We start from the raw sequence: 21,433 nt of genomic DNA on the forward strand, positions 1-21,433 counted from the left end.
TTTAGGCCGGGCGTGGTGGCTCACGCCTATAATCCCAGCACTTTGGGAGGCCGAGGCAGGTGGATCACCTGAGGTCAGGAGTTCAAGACCAGCCTGACGAACATGGTGATCCCCCGTCTCTACTCAAAATACAAAACTTAGCCGGGCGTAGTGCCGGACACCTCTATAATCACAGCTACTCAGGAGGCTGAGAGGCAGGAGAATCGCTTGAACCTGGGAGGCAGAGGTTGCAGTGAGCCGAGATCACGCCGTTGCACTCCAGCCTGGGCAACAGAGCGAGACTCCGTCTCAAAAAATAAAAAAATAAAAAAACTATAGTGTCCAGGGTGCACTTTAAATGTATTACTTTCTCAACTGATATGGAAAAAGTTAGCATTTTAAGACAGAAGCTTCTGTCCATGTATTAATTAGTTACCTATCTCAACAACTTAATATCTGCATGCTTTCTTACCATTTATGAAGAACTTTTATATGTATTATCTCATTTGGTCTTACTGAGAAAACAGTATTTTGCCTACAAAATAGACAAAATTCAAAGCAGATTTATCAAACTTTCTAGCATCCCCAAATTTTTAAAACTTTGACACAAAACTTTACAAGCAACCACAGTGGCATGATATTTTCAGTGATAATCAATTCACCTAACACTAACAGAGTTTCAAAGGACCATGTGCTATAAATGCTATGAAACTGTTAAAGTAGCTATATTCATCTTTATGCAGTTACTGTTACATCAACAATGACCTACCACTGATACAACTTGACTTACAGTTCAAGAATCTCAGTCTTTGCAGGCTAACTTAAGTACATCGACCATATGTATTTATAAAGCTGAGTGCCTAAAAATTGATCTATATTAGAATCATAGTCTGTAAATCCGAGGGGAAAAAACTACAAGAAGTCTAAAATTTTTTCAACACACTATACCCCTTTCCAAAATCTCAACTACCCTATATCCTATTTGTATTAATATTATAGGGATGATAACAAGGCTTAAAACCCTAAATCATACCAACTACTTTTGTTTATAACAATTACAAATAATTTTTTAAAATACGTGCTCAACATCCCACTCATCAACACAAGACTAATTCCCCTTCCAAATAAAATAATTCTAAACAGTGCTCTGTACCAAGGGCCAGAATCCTTATACTATCCGCAATCACACATCTACTTTGTATAGTCAAAGACTTCACTTTCAAGTAGCAAACATTATTTATGAATGGAATTTTTAAATGGACTTACTCAAAATCTTTCTGGAACTTTAAGGTGTTAATCCTGTTGCTTAGCTGAAGCTAAGTAGAGCTGTAATAAGTAGCAAGACCCTCAAAATTCAAAAATTTCCTTTATCTTGCTGTAGCACCTCCTGCTGGATAGCATTTAGAGATCTTCATGTAAGCAGAAGAAGAGTATTTCAGAGGCAGCTCCTTCCAGACGACTGAATAGGAAAAAGGATGGACCCTTCAAAGCTAAAAGAAACAGGCCCCATCCATCACTTACACCTTCTAAAAATACAATTTAGCCCAGGTAGGTGTCTTTTTCATCTATTACTACTCCAGTTCCACAAAGACTTGCCTCAGTCCAAAATACAACATGCTTAAATAGAGCCTGCAAAATTGTCTAAAAACTAAGTTAAAAAGCATTCAATAGCACCCAAGCAAAACACTTTATTATGGGCAGCCAAGCAATGTCAGTCAAACTGCAAATACTATTATGTTACCGAAAGCAAAAGTCTGATGTAAAAAAAAAAAAAAAAAGCCCCTGGAATATTCATAACATGTTAGCCAGATGTTTGTGTTTTGAGAACTTTGTGCACTATTACTATGCTCTTCACTTAAGGATAGTTGTACATCTACAAACGTTTTAAGTAGAGAAATTTTTTTATAAACATTAGCATAACTGTACACAAAATTTCCTCTTTGCCATGAAAAGATAGGTCCTGGGATTTGAAAATGTATTTTTCAGACATTTTTAATGACCCCCTAAAATAAACTAGTTTTAAGCCCACAACACCGATTCCATAAACAAGTAAAGACAGAAGAAGAGAATAAGAAGGAACTTACCAAAATTAAAATGAATAATAGTATTTCCAGTAAAAATGTAGTAACAGTTTCCAACAATGCTGTAAACCAAATAAATTGTGAAACTTAAAAAAGGAAGGAGGGGGCCAGTCTTCAAAGACCAAAAGCAAAGCTGACCTATTTATTTCTATTGCTTAGAGTGAACACCAGATGTAAACAAATATCATAAACACTGAAAAGTATGCTTACATGGTTTAGCCTCAATTTCAGTACCCTTACCAGGCCCTCAATAAAGCTACAGATGTTGGTGAGAACTCGCTCAAAAAGGAGATAATTCCAGCCCCTCGCCTTAAAGAATCCCTATCAAGTGAACCTGTGAAAAGACTTCCTTCCCAGAGTGCACAACTGCTTTAAAAAAAAAAAAAACTTTCATCAGCCCAAATTAATCTGATTCTAATAGTCAACTATCCATTATTTATATATAAATGTTCTTCCCTCTCTAACTTTCCCAGCTCGAGCATCTACATTCCTGACACCGACTATTAGCAAAAATGCACAACTCCTTCCCCAGCTATGGGGCAAATCTTTGAAATCCGAAACACAGCCACAAAGTTCACTGTCAAGGCCAGGTGATGAGGCCCACACATGCCCGGACCTTCACTCAGATTTGAAATTCTAGAAATCCATACTCCCAGAGACATCATTTTAAAAACAACACAATGTGGACGTGCAGAGTGAGATCCTCTACTTCCAGACCTAAACAAAGAATATTTCAACATATGACCGGAATATGATGACACCAGATTCACCAATGAAAACAAAACCTGCCGACTATTAGCAGTCGTACCCTCATCACAACAACTCAACTACTTAGAAATCACTCTCGGTACATCTGCACCCGACAACCGGCCTGTGGCCTTCTCCCGGGGTGCAAGCCACAGACAAAGTTGAAAGAAGGCGTTCTCCTCCGGTGCCCAATCTCGATACCAACCCCTCCCCTACCAGGGCCACCTTGCTGCTACCCACCATCGCGAACGTGGTCAGGGGAAAAAAAAAAAAGAAATCCTAACAGCACCGCTCAGCAGAATAAAGAGACCAAAGAGAGGATGACGAGAAGTGTTGGGAACTGCGTGCACGACGGGGCTGGACCAAACGGAAAGAGTCCCACTCCGCGCGCCCCTCCCCCCCGGCGGGGGCGCGGGCGGGGGAGGGGCGGCCGCGGCCCCTCTCGGAGCTGCCTGTCCGCCCCGGCCCGCTCGGGGTCCCGGGGGCGCCCCGCGGCCGCCGGCGGCGGGGGCGAATGCGGGAGGGCCGGCCCCGGGGTGAGGGGTGCAGGCAGACTCTCCGGAATAACAAGTTGCAGAAGAAGAAGAATAAGCGGAATTTCCCCAACGCTGCTCCGGCCACCCAAGACAAATGCACCAACACACTCACACTCACACACACACATACACAAACACACACACTCGGGCCCGGCAGCGTCAGCAGCCGCAGCTTTTTTTTTTTTTTTTAACCAGATCCCTCAGTCACCAAACAAGATGGTTTTCCAAAAAAAATTTTTTTTAATTAAATAAATAATCATAATAAAAACTTCCCCCCGACAGCATCCCGGGGTGGGGTGGGGGGGATGGAGGAGCCCCAGCTACCCTCCCCGGGCCGAGGGACAGCCGAGGGGGGGCGGGCGAGGCTCCGTGCCCCCCGCCCCCGCCCGCAGCCCCCGGCCGGCCCCCCGCCGGGACAATGTGACGCCCCCTCCCCGCCGCCCCCGGCACGCCGCCTCTGTCACCCGCTCCGGCCCTGCACTCTGCGCCCAGGCTTCCGAGGCTGCTCATAAACTTACTTCCAATTTATCCTGGGGAGGGGTGGAGGGCAGGGGGGGGGGAGCCAAGGTTTTCCCATTGTCTTTTTTTTCGGGGGGGGAGGTATGGGAAGGGCACGCAGGGGGGCGCCCCGAAGGGGAAGTTATTGCTCAAATCTCAAGTTGACTGAGGGGTCCTGACGAGAACACCCCCCTTTCCCTCCTCCCTCCCACACACCCCTCCCCTCCCCCTACCTCCCCCCACAACAAACTCCAAGCAGGCAGCCCCTGATCCTCCCAGAGACAAACACCAGCGACAAGACAGAGGGAGAGAGGAGAGAGGCAGAGGGGGAAGGGGGAGGGAGGGGAAATAGAGCTACTCCAAAAAAAAAGAGAGAGAGGAGAGTGAGGAGAAGAGAGAATGGAAAAGCTGGGATACTGCACCCTCCTGCTGCTGGCTGGCTGTCCCCCCTGGCAGCTGGAGGCAGGAACTCTGAGCAGGAGAAGCAGGAGGAGGAGGAGGAGGGAACTCTTCTTCATGGGGAGGGAGGGAAGAAGCTGGAGCTGCTGCTGCTGCTTCTGCTGCTGCTCTGGGCCTCTCGCACTTTTTAGATATTAGTGTGTTAAGATGGTAGGTTGTTCCCTTCTCCCTCCTCCTCCTCCTCCTCTCCTCTCCTCTCTCTCACTCACTCTCTCTCTCTCTCTCTCTCTCTCTCTCTCTCTGGGCTGTTTCTTTCCTCCTCTTCCCCAGGCAAGGGGGGGGTGGGGAGGAGGGGGTTGGGGGGAGGAACTGGATCCTCCTCCTCCTCCAGGAGGGACACACACAGGCCCCGGGCCGGAATCGGGAGGGGGGAATCAGAGCAGCAGGAGAGAAACTGTAGGAGACAAACAAGCCCAACTCTTCATCCTCCTCCTCCTCTCAGCAGCAGCAGCGAGCACCACCAGCCCATTCACCACCCGGCCCCGGGCCGCAGCACCTCCGCCGCCTCAGCCCGGGGATCCCTCCGCCCAGGCCCAGACACACTCGCCCGCGCGGGAGCCCGCCGCGCGGCCCCGCCGGCCCGCCGCCGCCGCCGCCGTGCGCGCCCCCGCCGCTCCCGAGAGCCGGGCGAGAGGGACTGGGGCTGGGAAAGCGGGGACGAGGGCGAGGGGAGAGGAGGCGCCGGGGGAGAGCGGGCCGCGGCGGGGAGGGAGGGGGCCGCCGGGCGGAGTGGTACGGCGGCCGGCCCGGGCCCCCGCGCCTCGGCCAGCGGCTCCCGGGACGCTCGGGTCCCCCCACCGGGGGCGGTGGGGCGGCGGCGGGGGGGGGCGACGGGGGCCCGCGGCGGCGCTCGGGCGGGCGGACTACTTGACGTGTCGGTGCGGCGAATTTATTTCACTTTGCCTAAGGAACGGGGTGTGCTGCGGCGCCCATTGCCTAGGGAAAAAACCCGGATGTAAAGTGAGTGAAACTAAACTAGAGTGAAGTAGGGCAGCGGCAGCCAAACTCCAGTGCAGCGGCGGCGGCGGCGGCGGCGGCGGCGGCGGCGGCGGTGGTGGTGGTAGTGATGGGGCCGAGCACCGAGCGGCGGCGAAGGCAGCCAAACTCTGGGGCCGCCGCAATCCCGGGCCCGTGCAGCGCCGCAGCTCGGCTCCCGTGCAGCCGCAGCCGAGGCGAGGCCGGAGCCCGCGGCGGCCCCCCCAACTCCGCGGCCCGAGCCCAACTCCCCCCTCCCGCCGGCGGGAGCTGCAAAGGGGCTCCAGAGCGGCCCCAACTCCCTCCAGTGCAACAGCAGTTTGAAGTGGGGGGGGGAAGCCGTGAGGGGCAGGAGCGAGGAGAAGTGATGGGGAAGCACTGCAATGGGGGAGCGTGGTCCAGGCAACAGGAGAAAGATGCAACCTCAAGTCGAATGCAACATGCAATCCCCGGCCGCCGCTCGCCCGCTCCCTCCCCTCGCCACCCCGCCCCCTTTCCAAATAACTACCCTTGAACCACTTTATTAGCAGTACTTAGTCCAGCACTCGCTCCCGGGAGGGGCGGCGGACGGGGGCCTTCGCTCACCTTTATTTATTGCTGCTTTCTTCCCCCCCCTCCATGTTTTTTATTCCTAAGTTCTTTTGTTCTAAGGGGGATGATGGCATTTACTTTTCTGCTTTGTGTAGCAGGGCAATCACTGGGAATCGGCCACGTATAATCCGGCGGTTTGTCATATTTTATTAGTGAAAGTATTTTATGCCTATTCTACCTCCAAGGACTGTAACATGGAGAACTGCAGGGAGGAGAAAAACATCAGAAGAATTCTTGTTTTGAGAGATTTCTTGGCGGGGCGGGGGAGGGCCTTTTTTTTTTTTTTTTTTTGGAGGGGGTTTATTTAGATTTTCGAATCGATAGTTTTCAACTTGAAGCTTAACGTTTTTGTATGGATGTATTACCGGATTCTAAACCCCCAACCACAATAAATTTTTTTAAAGTAAAAAATCTTAGATTAAAAAAAAATCCCTACTGGACAGTGATATTATCTGTTCTGTGCAACACTCTGGACTTAACATAGTGTTGGCCTTCGAATGTTGAATAACAATAAACCCCAACCTCAACTGAATACAAATGGGGGGGGTGGGGGGGTTTTGTTTTTAAAGCTCAGCACTTTTGTAGCATCTGCCACTACGCATTTTCCAGGCATTGATTAGCCATGCAACTCCCATAGGCATGAAGTCCAGTTTTTGCAGATAAAGAGCAACAGTGGTGAGATGATTTGCCCAAAGTCAAAGTGAGTCATTCGCAGAACCAGAAATAGCCTTGGACTTTACTAGTCACATCTTTTCCATTAAATAATATTTCTATTACCTTGTTATGTATTTTCACAAGAGGTGCTTTGAGATCATTGGATATGAAGGTATTTTTTTACTTTCGTGACCTGCAAAATTAAGTTTAGTTCCTCAAGAAAAAGCAATTTTTAAAAATTCTGATTTCTTAAAAAATAAAATATGGACTTTATGGTACATGTGTAGGCCATTTAGTAGTCTGAGCTTTATGTTAAAAAAAATTCACAGCAGCGAAAGTGTAAGAGTTTGAGAGTGAAAATGAAAATTCCTATAAATGATTCAAGAAGCCTAGATGAACTCATAATGTTGTGAAACTAAACCCATAACGCAGTCAAGATGAATAACGGGAGGACAGGTTGGGTAGTAAGACCCAGCTTTACCATCTAGAGCTAACTGTCATGTATTTTAAATGAGGGAGGGGGTCTTTCAAGCTGGACCCACTGGCCAGTTACTGGAACTATAACCTAATGGTGTGATTTCAAATCATCCCAGGCTATCAACCTTTTTTCATAGGAAGACTGCTTTGGTGTTCTTTCTGGAAAAAGAAGGTAAAATTTTTTTTGGAATTTCATAGAAAAAAATCCAGAACCTCAAATTGTATCATGCTATAGAACTGGGGTTAGCAAACTTTTTCTGTAAAAGCCCAGATAGTAAATATCGTAGATTTTGCACCCCATACAGTCCCTGTCACAACTTCTCCACTCTATGCTGTTATAACCCAAAAGCATCTATACGACAACATGTAAATGAATGAGTCTGGCTATGTTCTAATAAAATTTGTATTTATAGGCCTTGACATTTGGATTTAATGTACTTTTCACATGTCTTGAAATATTCTTTTGATTTTTTTCAGTCATTAAAAAAATTTTTTTAAAAAGCACCACATTCCCAGTTTGGGGACTTCACAAAACCAGGCAGTGAGCTGGATGGGGCCCACGGGCTGTCATTTACCAATCCCTGCTATAAAAAAAGACTTAAGGTGGACTAGCCACTGAACTTGTACCAAAGGGTGCTTGGTTATTAAGATGTGTGGTAGCAACCAAAAATCAATGTTATGCAAAGTCATTGTCTAGATATTTAATTAAAATATTTTTAGCTGAATATAAGAGTGTCTAACACTCCTGTAACTACCAAACTTAATGGAAAAAAAATACTCTGGAAGTATTGCTCCTTCAACTAAGGCACTTTGGGGCAGGTTGCTTAATCTCTGTTAACAGCCTCAGTTTTCCTATCTTGTAAATTGCAGCTTAGAATACCTACTTCCAGCCCCGGGCAAGGTGTTGCATGCCTGTAATCCCAGCACTTCGGGAGACCGAGGCTGGCGGATCCCTTGAGCTCAGGTGTTCAAGACCAGCCTGGTCAACATGGTGAAACCCTATCTCTACAAAATGTGCAAAAATTAGCTGGGCATGGTGCCATGCACCTGTAGTCCCTGTTACTCTGGAGACTGATGTGGGAGGATCACTTGAGCCCAAGGGGTTGAGGCTGCAGTAAGCTAAGATTGCTCCACTGCACTCCAGCTGGGTGACAGAGTGAGGCCCTGTCTCAAAAACAACAAAAACCCTACTAAGTAGGGCTCTCGAGAAGACTGAATAAAATAATTCATGTAACGTGCTTAGCACAGTCCTGGCACATAGAACTGTATAATGCATTTTCACTGTGCCCTTAAATTCATTTTCTTAGTTAACATAACTCAAGAAGGTGAACAGGTGGCATCCCAGTATTTTGATGGTGCAGATGTGCATGTGGGATTCAGGGACTCTCGTGTTGATTGAAGATTGTGAGGTTGGCATTATAAGCTTTGGTGGGTCTTTCTCAAGCTCTCAGCATCTCTGTGTGCTTGACACAGGCACTCTGTGGGCACACACTAGCTCTGTGGCCTTATACAAAATACCTAGGCTTTCTGAACCCTGGTGTTCCTTAAACATAAAGATAATACCTTGTGAGATTGTTGTAAGGGCTAAATGGCTTAAGTGTTAAAGGAAAAAAAGATAACAATTAGTATGTTAGCGGAAATTCCAGAAATAAGCTAGAAATTGAAAGTTTACTATCAAAAGCTGCTTTGAGACATTCAACTTTTAGACATGAATGACATAATCATAGCAGGTGCACAATAACTTAAAATTTGCTCTCCTGCCACCTAGTTACCCTTCCAACCCATTTAATTGCCATCAAAACCCTGTTGAGCAGTCCAGGCACAGTGGCTCAGGCCTATAATCCTAGTACTTTGGGAGACAGAGGCAGGAAGATCACCTGAGGTCAGGAATTCAACACCAGTCTGGGCAACATAGCAAGACCCCATCCAAGGCTACTAGTGGGGAGCTGAGGTGGAAGGATCACTTGAACCAAAGTGTTAAAGGCTAATGCAGTGAGCCACAATTGGACCACTGCACTCCAGCCTGGACAACAGAACGAGACCCTGTCTCAAAACGAAGAAACAAAAACTGCTGAACAAAGGTTAAAACTCAAATCTTGAATGTTATTAAATATCAAATGTGCAGTTTTAAATTTTTGTAAAAGTACTCAAATTAGTATTTTCTTACATATTCCTGCCTCCTGTTCTATGCTTCAAGAAGTTATCCAAACTCCAAGATTAGAAAACTACTTACAATTTTCTTCTTGTATTTTTATGGTTTCTATTTTTTCCATTTACTTTGCTACATTTATCTTTAAAATTTTTTTTGGTGCGAGATATGAAGTAGGAATCTAAATAACTTTTGTTCAATAAAAAGTATTTAATTAGGCCGGGCGCGGTGGCTCACGCCTGTAATCCTAGCACTTGGAGGCTGAGGCGGGCAAATTGCCTGAGCTTGGGAGTTCAAGACCAGCCTGGGCAACGTGGTGAAACCCCATCTCTACTAAAATACAAAAAATTAGTCGGGTGTAGCAGCAGGCACCTGTGGTCCCAACTACTTGGGAGGCTGAGGCAAGAAAATCGCTGGAACCCAGGAGGCAGAAGTTGCAGTGAGCTGAGATCGCGCCACTGCACTACAGCCTGGGCAACAGAGCGAGACTCCATCTCCAAAAAAAAAAAAAAGGATTTAATTAATATTAATATTGGGGTTCTATGGGACAATGTAAAATGCCACTCAAAATAGTAAAATAGCTTCCTTCCTATTTGCACTATTAGTCTAATGCAGATACACTGTAAATATAGGAAAAAGATAATAGGCATTACATATTATTATAAAGAGTCCTTATATACTATAATAGAGAATGAATTTTTCTTATTTTACAGTTTTATACTAGCACAGCACATAACCACACCCGTGGATATTAAGGTATTTTTGTACATGTATATGATTGTCTCTGATGTTCTGCAACTTGACAGTATTTCAAATAAAGCAATGAAACCCCCCCTGGAAAGGACTAATTGATGGCTTTCTCATCCAACCCGGCCCCCCTTCCCACTTCACTCAACCACTGTCCTGTTTTCTGCTCCAGGCTGAAAAGTAACCTCATTATCTCTTAAAAGGTCAGCCCAAAGAAGATTTGAACTCTGTCTGAAAACCTAGGAGTTCTATTTCTTCACTGAGGCAGGAAGGTAAATATTAGAATTCATCAAGTCTTCTTTTTCTAATTCTTATTGGGCTGGAATAAATGAAAACCTGGCTTGTACCAACAAAGTGCTTAAATAAGTAGAGAAGACATATCAATGTGATTTTTAAAGAATTATGACAGAAAATCCCCAGTGACTAGCAGAAGTTGAATGTACTTTCTTTCTCCCCACTGTCTCGATGGTTTCTGATCTTTTTGAAAAATCTTCACTGTAACTGTCTTGTGTGTGCGTTTGTGGTAGGCCAAAATCATAATTGGAAATGGGTCAGATATAAGTTGTAAATGTATATTGGTAGATAAACAGTCCACTCTAGAGAATACCTTCAATTTCATTACTTTGCCATAATCTCCAAGGTCAATTCAATCCTAAGTAATTTCAGTTGTGTGTGTGTTTAACAGCATTCACTAGACCAAGGCTCCTCAACCTCAGCACTATTGACATTTTGGGCCACATAATTTTTTTGTTGTAGGGGGCATTGTAGGACTTTTAGCAGCATCCTTGGCCTCTAGAGGCCAGTAGCAGCTCCCCAACAGTTGTGACAACCAAAAGTATCTCCAGGCATTGCCAAATATCCGGTGTGTACAGGGTGAGGGTGGAGTCCAGTGGGAGGAGTGTAAAACTGCACTGGGGTTGGGTTTGTTGGGAGGGGATGGTTGAGAACCACAGAACTAGACTAAACGCCATGGAGAGATTCACGTGTGCATTTGTATGTGTGTGACTCTACCCTCCAAGAAGCAGATCCTGATTCCTTTTCCAGAAGTAACTGATGCAGATTGGGGGCCTGGGCTGGACCTGTTTGTTAGGAACTAAAATGGCTGCAATTAGAGCTGTAGAAATGTCTGCCTTAAAGCTGCTGAACTGCTAAATGTATCACAGGGATATTCTTCCAAGACCAGGGATTTGAAAGAATTTTATCATCTTGTTATTTCCACCTTCAATGTCTAGTCTTTGATATCTATTATCAACATAAATAAATTACATTGTGGGCCTGAGCAATGGTGTTATCTAGTGTAAGGTGTTACCAGATTTGGAGGCTGAGAAACTGCGAGTGAGTCTGGGTTCTGCAAATATCCAACTAAACACTTTATCTTTCTGGACCTATTTCCTCCCCCAAAATGGGGAAAATAATAATACTTAATCAACTGGATTGTTTTGTTTTTGTTTTTTTGACACGGAGTTTCGCTCTTGTTGCCCAGGTTGGAGTACAATGGCGCAATCTCGGCTCACTGCAACCTCTTCCACCCAGGCTCAAGCGATTCTCCTGCCTCAGACTCCCTAGTAGCTGAGACTACAGCCGCCCGCCACCATGCCTGGCTAATTTTTTGTGTTTTTAGTAGAGACAGGGTTTCACCATGTTGGCCAGGCTGGTCTGGAACTCCTGACCTTAGGTGATCTGCCCACCTCGGCCTCCCAAAGTGCTGGGATTACAGGCGTGAGCCACTGCACTCAGCCTCACTGGATTGTTTGGAGGGTCCAAGCAGTTAACGGGAAGTTAGCAGGGCTTATTCTTGAGGAATTAGTAAAACTGGAATCAAACAGTCCCGGGTTGACCTTGGACAAGTGATGTGCTATTGTAAGCTGCAGTTTCCTTATGTGCAAAATGCAGAAATAATCATATTACTTTATAGAGTTGTTATGGAGGTTAAATGAGATAATGTGTGTCATAGGTGCTTGATAAATATTACTTTGGTTCATTGGTAATTTGTATTACATTGCAAAATTACGTATTTTATTTTTATTATTTCTTTTCTGTGAGCATTGAAACCTGGAAACCTGAAAAACTAATTAGTATACCCATATGAGTGAAACCCTGTTTGAAATATATTACATCCCAAATTCCAACCAAGTGAAAGCAGCTTTAAACTGTAGTATATAAAACCTTCTGTCTTCCAAGTGAAATCAGTTAGGGCACACGTTTCTTACAATAACATAAGGTTCTCCCCTCATTGAAATAATGTTCTAATAAGTTTTTTACAACCTCTGTATTACATAAAGCACATGGGGTCAGACGTAGCATGCCCAGCTAGCAGTTTGTCCAGTCATAAACATTTAAATATGACTAGGTGTTATCCCAAAATTCACCTTTCCCCAAAGCACTGGCAAATTGCATTGCAGTCCTAAAACTGAGTGCAGGTGGTGAGATACTCAGGGATCTGACAGTATCTTTTACATAAACTCTTTAATTGAAGTATAACATTCATAAAGAGAAGTGAACAAATCACAAGTTGTACATTTTCGTAAATTTTCCCAAAGTTAACACACCTATACAGAGGTGTTTTCGAAGTTTAGAGAACTCTGTAATAAACGTGTTTTATCATTGGGGCATGGGGATAGAAAGGGGCATCATGAATCTGAAAGAACACAGTGGAGATTTCCCAGACAAGATAGTAATTGCCTTTGATATGCAAATGTGATTTTGAATTATCAAATTGAGATATTGCAAAATGATAAATTGGAATCAGATTGCCAATGCAAAAGTTATATCACCATTTGCCACTTGATATATGATCTTGGACAATTTACTTCAAGTGCCTCAGTCTTCTCATTTGTCAAATGGGGAGAATAATAGGATTGTTGTTTGGATTAAGCAAAATAACATGTGTAAAGGTTTGGGTGAGTCTGGCACGTAAGCTCTCAATAGAAGTAAATCATTTTCCATATAGTATGATGCCCCAAGGGATGAGAGAAAAGAAGTTATGGACATCTCAAGAATTATTTTAGGGAAAAAAAAAAGGAAATTTTGCACAGCAAGGGCGCTGCATCAGAATAGCTAAGGGATGCTGCCACAGAGCCCCAGGACTCACACCAGCAAGGAGGGTATGTCTGTGGGAAAGCCTACAGAATGAGAGAAAGCAGGGTATCTGGGGGCAGCAGGCAGGGTGATGAACCAAAAAGCTGTGAAGATAGCTCGGTTCTGAACAGAAAGCCACAGGAGTATGCCTAGCATCCAAACAGGACATGACCTGATTTTTTTTTTTAGAGACCAGAGTAAGGTCTAAGAGTGATTGCTTGTTTGATGTGGGTCTATAGAGAGGAACGAGAGAAACTGCAGCCACAGGAATCATAATCCCAGAGGTCAGAGTCTTGAAAGGCCTGTGCACTAAAGGAGGAGGACTCGTTTAGGGCTTTACCCAAGGCCAAGTGACTGGAGCACCTTATAGCTTATGAATGACCTCAAATGTGTATCTTTAGGCCCGGCATTCCCTCACACTGCGATAAGATGTAAGTGCGCATTTGAGTCAACCTGAATACTGAATGAGAGAAAGAGATACTACAGTACCGAAGGGGAAAAGAATGGGGCAGACTGGGTCTCGGAACCGAGACCTGACAGAGGAGTCTCCCCCTTTGGATGATGGCAACAGGGAGTTCCCCCAAATCCAGCCAGTAACCTGATTTGTTACAGCTGGACCTTTGGGTCTCTCTCATTTCTTTTTGACTGTCTCAATCCTGTAAATGGCTTCTCATCTTTGAAAGGAGGCGATTTAGTTTCTCATTCCTTGATTGGTTGCAGGAGATCTATCAGCATACACAATCCAGGAGGACAATTATGGTGAAAAAATGTGACCCAGTGTTCTTACTTTCATGAAACTTCTCTTGCTGATGGGTAAAGGATAGGAACTAAGCAAACCGGGGATGGCTAATCTGTGGGTTTCCCAGGGCCTAAACTTGACCTCAGAATCCTTCTCAACACAGTGCATCAGGCAGCCATTAGCAACTGTTTGGAGCTTGCCCAAGATACAAATCTATTTTGGCATACCTGGACTCAGCCCTGATGTCTTGCTATAATTAATGCACCTTTCCTATCCACTTCTCCCAAGCCCAATGTAAAGGGTGTCAGATAGGAAATTATGCCCAGCTTCAGCCCTGCATATTTAAATTAAGCCCTGGATAGGTAACAATTGCCTATTTAGGGAACTGTTCTCACATTTCTGAGTTTATAACTGATTTATGACCTATAAATAGTCACATCAACCTCATTGCTGAATAATTTACATACTGAGGTCGTGCTCTTTGAATGAACCTGACACCCATTTGTGTTAAGCCAACCAGCTGTGAGCATTCAAGCTAGAACACATGGAGAACCGCACCCCAAAGCAGTGGGAATGGAGAAGCAGAGGGCTTAGATTTTATTCTCTCATTTTAAGTCCAGCCAATTACTTTCTTTTTAGCCCCATTTTCTTTCTCTCTAAAATAGGATTTTATTTCCTCGTAAGCGGCAATGTTAGGAGAACAATTTAAATAGTAAATGGGCCGGGCGCGGTGGGTCACGCCTGTAATCCCAACACTTTGAAAGGCCGAGGTGGGCAGATCAATTGAGACTAGGAGTTCGAGACCAACCTGGCCAACATGGCGAAACCCCATCTCTACTAAAAATACAAAATATTAGCTGGGCATGGTGGCATGTGCCTGTAATCCCAGCTACACGGGAGGCTGAGGCAGGAGAATCACTTGAACCCAGGAGTCGGACATTGCAGTGAGCTGAGATTGCACCACTGTATTCCAGCCTGGGCGGCAGAGAGCGACTCTGTCTCAAAAAAGTAAAAAAATAAAAAAAATTTTTTTAATGTCTTCAAGGTTCTCAGAATTCAAAACCTTAAGACAAAAAGCATCATTTCTGTAGCTGTATCCTTCTTTGATGAAAGACTTAGTATCCTAGCACTAAACAGAGGTTGATAATTTGTGTTTTACACTTCATTATGCAAAAAAAACCCCACATTTCTTCAGCAGTATAATGTTGATGAGATGGGAGGGGTACAGTCCACATTGTTCCTGCCTGTAAAATGGACATGCCATACCGTTCATTTCCCTCTCCTTGCTTACAGAGAACTGATGAGATGGAAGTTGCAGATGACCAAGTTTACTGAAAATGGATGCTGTGAGTGAAAGAAAGAGGAATGTATTAAATTTAAAATGACACTACTTCAGCCATCTCAGCATCTGGGTTGGTGGACAAAACTAGAGGTAATAGTAGGTTGGGGGCTTCGGGCTAAGAATTGCATTGGTGGATATGGAGATGACACAGAGAAGAAGGGACCTGAAACATTATGTTCTAACCTAGTGAGAGTCAGAATTTAAAAACAAGAAGCATATTCCAATAGCCACTTGGGGAGTTTTGACTCCCTGAAGGTACAGGTATTATGAGTTTCAGAGCCACAAACACTTTATTTTAATACTAGTTCCTCAATTAGCATAAGTATAAACATTATTTTTCCAAGTACATTGAGTTGTCACTGTTCATCTAATAGAAAAGAAAAACTCATTCCAATTCCAATCTGGATGAATATTATATTTCCTTTGATAAACGTCAGTGGGTTGATGGGAACGGATTCATTTCAAGTGGAAATGCTCAGACCTAAGCTTTGTGACTAACTGTGCCTAAAGACAGCTCATTTCATACTGGAGTGTCCTCGCCTCAGCAGCTTAGGCAAAACCAAAAAGATCACAGAGCAAAACCAACGGAGAGTATGACAACATTAACACAGAAATTTTATGTTCACATGTTATTGGAACCTAATTCAATTTACGAAAATGTTGTTTTAAAGAAACGTGTTTTGTCCTGAGTAATTATGAATAACCAGAAAAATCAAACAAATAAAATATGACAGTAGCCAATACAAGTGGGCCCTGTTTCCAGTTTTTAAAAATGAACTCTTGAAATGAAGGTGGGCTGGACATGGTGGCTCATGCCTGTAATCCCAGCACTTTGGGAGGCCGAGGCGGGTGGATCACCTGCAATCGGGAGTTCGAGACCAGCCTGACCAACATGAGAAACCCCGTCTCTACTAAAAAATACAAAATTAGCCAGGCGTAGTGGCGCATGCCTGTAGTCCCAGCTACTCGGGAAGCTGAGGCAGGAGAATCGCTTGAACCTGGGAGGCAGAGGTTGCGGTGAGCCGAGATTGTGCCATTGCACTCCAGCCTGGGCAATAAGAGCGAAACTCTGTCTCAAAAAAAAAAAAAAAAAAAAAGAAAACAAATGAAGTTGTGTTCAGATCTAATATTTTCCATTAAAGTTTTTATTTTTTATTTTACCAAACATATAATTTCAGGGAAATTGGATCTTCATTGCTGATTGGATTTCATGGAAATAGCTCCCAAAGCTATAAATTTAAGTTTCTCTGTTTTCTCAGGTGCATTTAGCTTTTTGACACATCAGGGTGTCTTAAATTTCCGTGCTCTGGGAATCCAGGTCCCAGTTCTGCTATTAGCTACTTGTGCACTTGAAAAAGTCACTGACTTAACAGGCTTCCATTTTTTCATCTTAAAATATCTGTATCTTATCACACCAGGATAGTTGATTTGAAGTAGGAATCCCTAACATTTTCCTAATAATTTTTTTTCTCATGATGGCTTATTGTTAATTATTAACGGTAAAAATAACAACTGCCATTTACTAAGCATTCTGGGCCAGTTGTTTTGTACATATTTAAAATTTTATAGATAAGAAAACTGAGGCACCGAGGGGTTAAGTAAATTGCCTAAGGTCACATAAATAGTACATGGCAAAACTGGGATGCCTGCCCACAGCTACTTAGATTCAGCTTCTGCTTTCTAATGGGAATTCCCATGAGCCACAAGGAAGGAAGTGTGGGGTAGCACTAGGTTGAGATGAACCAGGCAAGGCCTTGAGGAGAATGGATGGATCCTGAGACAAATGTCTCCAAAGAAGAGCAACTCATTTTCTCTTTGGCAAAAAAAGAAGTCAGTCTTCATCCTATATAACAAGATGTGTGGTATGATGGAAAATGTGAGTTTTGGAGTTGGAAAGGCCTGGGTTAGAATCTTCGCTAAGTTTGATCAGGCTCGGTGGCTCATGTCTATAATCCCAGCACTTTGGGAGGCCGAGGCGGGCAGATCACTTAAGATCAGGAGTTTGAGACCAGCCTGGCCAACATGGTGAAACCCCACTCTACTAAAAATACAAAAAAAGTAGCTGGGCATGGTGGTGGATGCCTGTAATCCCAGCTGCTTGGGAGGCTGAGGCAGGAGAATTGCTTGAACATGGGAGGTGGAGGTTGCAATGAGCCAAGATCATGCCAGTGCACTCCAGACTGGGCAACAGAGCGAGACTCCATCTCAAAAAAAAAAAAAAAAAAAAGAATCTTCACTAAGTTACTACTTAGTTGAGGGGCCTTGGACAGGTGACTTATCCACTCTTAGCCTCATATGTCTTATCTAGGAAATAGGATGGGATAGGATGTGAAATGAGAATAGGATAATAATATTGGCAGAGCTATTTTGGTGGGTAGAAATAATTCGTGCAAAGTGTCTTGAAGGCACATGAAGGCATACAGTACATGGCAGGCAAAATATCAAATCCTTCTGTAAGTGCTTTCCTAAAGTATGTTGTTAATAGGCATTAGGTAATAAAAAGAGAAAGGATGAAAGAAGTTTTAAGGGCGGGGATAGTTTGGCAGTCAAGTAAATCTGGGAGATACTATTAAGCAAAGTTAAACTCCTTTACTGCAGGGCTTCTCAGAGCCTTTAAATTGCAAAGATGCAATAGGAATCTCCAAGAGGAAGCTTTTTCTCAATTTATTTTGAGTCTCAATTTATTTTGACCCATTTTAATGGTGTCTCTTACAGGACCGGTGTTTCTGGGGGCACGTGTCAGGAAGCACTGATCTGGTGACTTTTGGAGGAAAAAGCTGGCTTACTCGGGTCCAGTCATCATGGTCCATTTACTGTTTTGTTGTACCTCCAGAATTGTCTCTCTTTTCTATTTCTCCCAAAAATAGGATTTCTCCTCTTTACAAATGTCACAGAAGGAAGCTCTAAAGAGTGATTTCCAGCATCCATACAAGTGAAAAGTTCAGCTCCCAAGAGGAGCAGACAACGTCCGCAAAGCAAACCAAGCAAGACCCATGGGGCCAAGGCATTAAGTGGTTTCTCAGGGTGGTGGAACGTGGCTGCTTCCCTGCTTCTCCCAGAGAAGCTTTAAATGTGCAGGTAACTCCCCAGACCACCAGAAGGCACCAACATGGGAAAAACAGATCCAGTCACTAGCCCAGAGAGTCAGAAATCAGCCCATCCAGGTGACCCCTCTTAGGCTCCTGTTCATGCACTTGTCAAAGGCCAGCCCAGCCCAAGGAGGGGGAAAGAATTAGACAGAGGATCAGCTTTTTATTTTCATGTACAAAGCACTTGCCCTCGGGTTATAAATGTTATTGCATTTGTGTAGCACTTTACTGCTGCCCTCAGCTTGCAAGCATCACAGGATCCCAGTGGCAGTACTTTCTTAACCCTTGATCAATAGCTTATTTCTATCGCCTTCAGTCCCAGCTGCCAATCCGTTCTGTAAAATGTGGGAGGCAGACTTCGCTGCTCTCCAGCTGTACATGTTATGAATGTAAACGGTGCAAGTAACATATGTATTATATGTATGTGTGTGTGTGCACTGAGTGGGGGACATGAGATTTTTGAACAAGGAGTAACAAAAATGGGACCCTTGTTCTGGGAGACTCCCATACAGCTGGGAGTTTTCTTTCTAGTTTCTCTCTCCTTTTCTCTCTTTCTCTCTCTCTGAAACGATGTGCTTGGTATTCTGTCATGTGGCAGGAGAAATTCTCTCTTAAGTTTCTGTGTTTTTATTTGATATATATTTTGGGGGAAGGGGTGAAAAGTGGATAGAAAGATATAAGTTCCAAGAAAGAAAGGGTCATGTCCATCTTATTTATCACCCCTGTAGTCCCAGCACCTACACTGAGCCTAGCACAAAATAGGTGCTCAGGAAGTATTTGTTGACGAAATGAATGAATTCAGGAATGGGAGGATAAGAGGGCCCCAGAGCAATCCTCTGGAGCTGCCTGAGCAAAGAGGCAAAGGCCTTGTCTTGCTGGCAGCAAGGGGGACCACAAAAGGTTTAATGGGCATCTACTTTATTTATTTTATTTTTATTTTTTGAGATGGAGTCTTGCTCTGTCTCCAGGCTGGAGTGCAGTGGCGTGATTTTGGCTCACTGCAACCTCCACCTCCTGGTTTCAAGCGATTCTCCTGCCTCGGCCTCCTTAGTAGCTGAGATTACAAGCACGCACCACCACGCCCAGCTAATTTTTGTATTTTTAGTAGAGACAGGGTTTCACCACGTTGGCCAGGCTGGTCTCAATCTCCCGACCTCGTGATCCGACCACCTCGGCCTCCCAAAGTGCTGGGATTACAGGAGTGAGCCACTGCTCCCGGCCAGCATTCTACTTTATTTAAGGCTCACTCTAGGCACCTTGGGAGCCACAGAGAAATGAGATCATAAGCATAACCAGCTACTACTGTTCCAGTTTTCCAGGGACCAGAGTCAGCCAAGAAACCACTTAGGGGACAAATTCCTCATCTCACCTTCTTTCCCTCACCTCTGAAGCTAGTGTTAAGACAAACCCACCCTAGGAGACACTTTGAAGGATGAAGGAGGACCCCAAAGCTCCGTGACATCCTCCAGCTCCAGGAAGATGACTCCATCTCACGGTAAGGCAGCCGGGACTGCACTTGTCTGAACCTATGTCCTTGAGGCTCAGCCAAACCTCTCCTTCTGTGGCAGAGGGATGTTTAGGTGACATTCTTCTCCCTGCCACTCAGCATCTTTTAAACAATCCTTCTCCACCTGGGGAGAATATGCATGAACTCACTGCAGTCTGGGACCACGGAAGCTGAAAATTGTCTTTCTCCCTGGGAGGGGAATTGGTCACAAAGGGAAAAACCGACCTCCCCTGAAAAATAAGAATCTGGGGCCAGGCGCGGTGGCTCACACCTGTAATCCCAGCACTTTGGGAGGCCGAGGCGGGCAGATCACCTGAGGTCAGGAGTTAGGACTAGCTTAGCCAACATGGTGAAACCCCATCTCTACCAAAAATACAAAACTTAGCCAGGCGTGGTGGCACATGCCTGTAATCCCAGCTACTCAGGAGGCTGAGGCAGGAGAATCGCTTGAACTCAGGAGGCGGAGGTTTCAGTGAGCCGAAATCGCACCACTGCATTCCAGCCTGGGCGACAGAACAAGACTTCGTCTCCATAAAAAAAGAATCTGGGATGACTGCAGGTTCTTTCAGGCAAAGTTCTTTTGCTTGCCATGGTAGAAATCCACGTCAAGTGGAATTAGTGAAGGAGGGACCTCGTTGGAAGTATATCAGGTATGTTGCAGGGCAGGGGCAGTCGGCTTAGAAGGACCGGGTACCAAACCCTGGAAGATGGACTCCCCAGGAATCCTCAGAAGCAGCAACACCCCACGTTTGGCTGCTGTCAGCTGCACTTAAGTTTCCTCAGCCTGCTCGCCCCAGCCTCGGGGGCCTGTGGCGGGAGGGGAGGAGGTTGGCACAGCCCCTTGGCTCTGCAGCACACTGCCTGTAGTGCACCATGAATTAGTATTTTTAATAAATCCTGTAATTATCTTGTGAACAGAACATTTTTGTGGCACTGTGTTTTTCGGTGTTAAAAGCATTAATTTGTTCAATATAAACATTAAAAATATACCATCGTTTTTGTAACCTTGTTTCTTTATTTCTTCATGGAATGTGGGCTCTAAGGCCCCAACTAAGAGGTGCGCTTGGCTTTGTGTAGCCACCCCAAGTGGCCAGCCAGACTGCGGCCAGCTCTCAGACCCGGGTTGGAATGTCTAGGAGTGACACTCTGACTTGCTCAACTTAGGAGGAGGTTCACCCAGCACAGCTAACTGTTAGACCGCAAGCTCCCTTTTCCACGCAAGAGATAAGGAGTCATTATGGGCTGGGCAGACACCCACAATGTGTCTACAAGATTATCCTCTTCCTGGACTCACCCTGTACAGAATCTCAGATACACAGGTCTCCAACCAGCTGAGCAGAGGACTCCCAGGACTGTGGAATCTCAGGGGAGCTCACCTTGCAGCTAAACTTTCCTAAGTGTGTACGACCCTGCTTCCTCCCAATTCTTGTCTCTCTAGTACATCGCTGTTTTCTCTTGATCCTGAAATTTTTTTATTTGTAATGTTCTGTTTTATCATATGTTTTGCGTTCCCTCAAGTCCTTTGTGGCAGGACAAAAGACCGAAAAGTTGAATAAATATCGGGTTTGTACTTAATGTCATCAAATCAACACACATGTTGTAGGCGTCTCAGGAGCCTAGCCAACCTCCAAGAGGGCTTGGTCCAAGTTAGACTTAATTTGTCCTTCCTCCTTCCCTCCCTCCCTTCCTTCTTCTCTCCCTCTTTCCCTCCCTCCCTCCCTCCTTTCTTCCCTCCTCCCCTCCCTCACTATCTTTCTCTTTGCTTCCTTTTTTTTGTTTTCTATG

General features: G+C 44.8%; 1 protein-coding gene and 1 long non-coding RNA gene across 51 annotated transcripts in view; one reads left to right on the top strand and one right to left on the bottom strand.

Annotated features, from left to right (window-relative positions):
- The window catches only part of PHF21A (PHD finger protein 21A), a 191,697-nt gene extending 186,848 nt beyond the window's left edge, over positions 1-4,849 (bottom strand). For 8 of the 50 annotated variants that reach the window (XM_055093604.2, XM_055093593.2, XM_024930769.4 and 5 more), the window contains exon 1: positions 4,264-4,846. The gene's annotated coding sequence lies outside the window, so the exon portion shown is untranslated. Of the gene's footprint in view, positions 1-1,245; positions 1,470-2,063; positions 3,214-4,263 lie in introns of those variants that run through there. The other 42 variants (XM_055093586.2, XM_055093601.2, XM_055093591.2 and 39 more) reach the window with 17 other exon arrangements.
- A 295-nt stretch (positions 4,850-5,144) lies between these two features.
- Positions 5,145-20,606, top strand: LOC117974909 (uncharacterized). The gene is made up of 3 exons (XR_004665083.3): positions 5,145-5,260; positions 15,004-15,142; positions 17,768-20,606. It is a non-coding gene; the product is annotated as an uncharacterized LOC117974909 (long non-coding RNA).
- Positions 20,607-21,433: the final 827 nt, after the last annotated feature.

This window comes from Pan paniscus, chromosome 9 (assembly GCF_029289425.2).
Source record: "Pan paniscus chromosome 9, NHGRI_mPanPan1-v2.0_pri, whole genome shotgun sequence".
In the NCBI taxonomy this organism is placed as follows: Eukaryota; Metazoa; Chordata; class Mammalia; order Primates; family Hominidae; genus Pan; species Pan paniscus.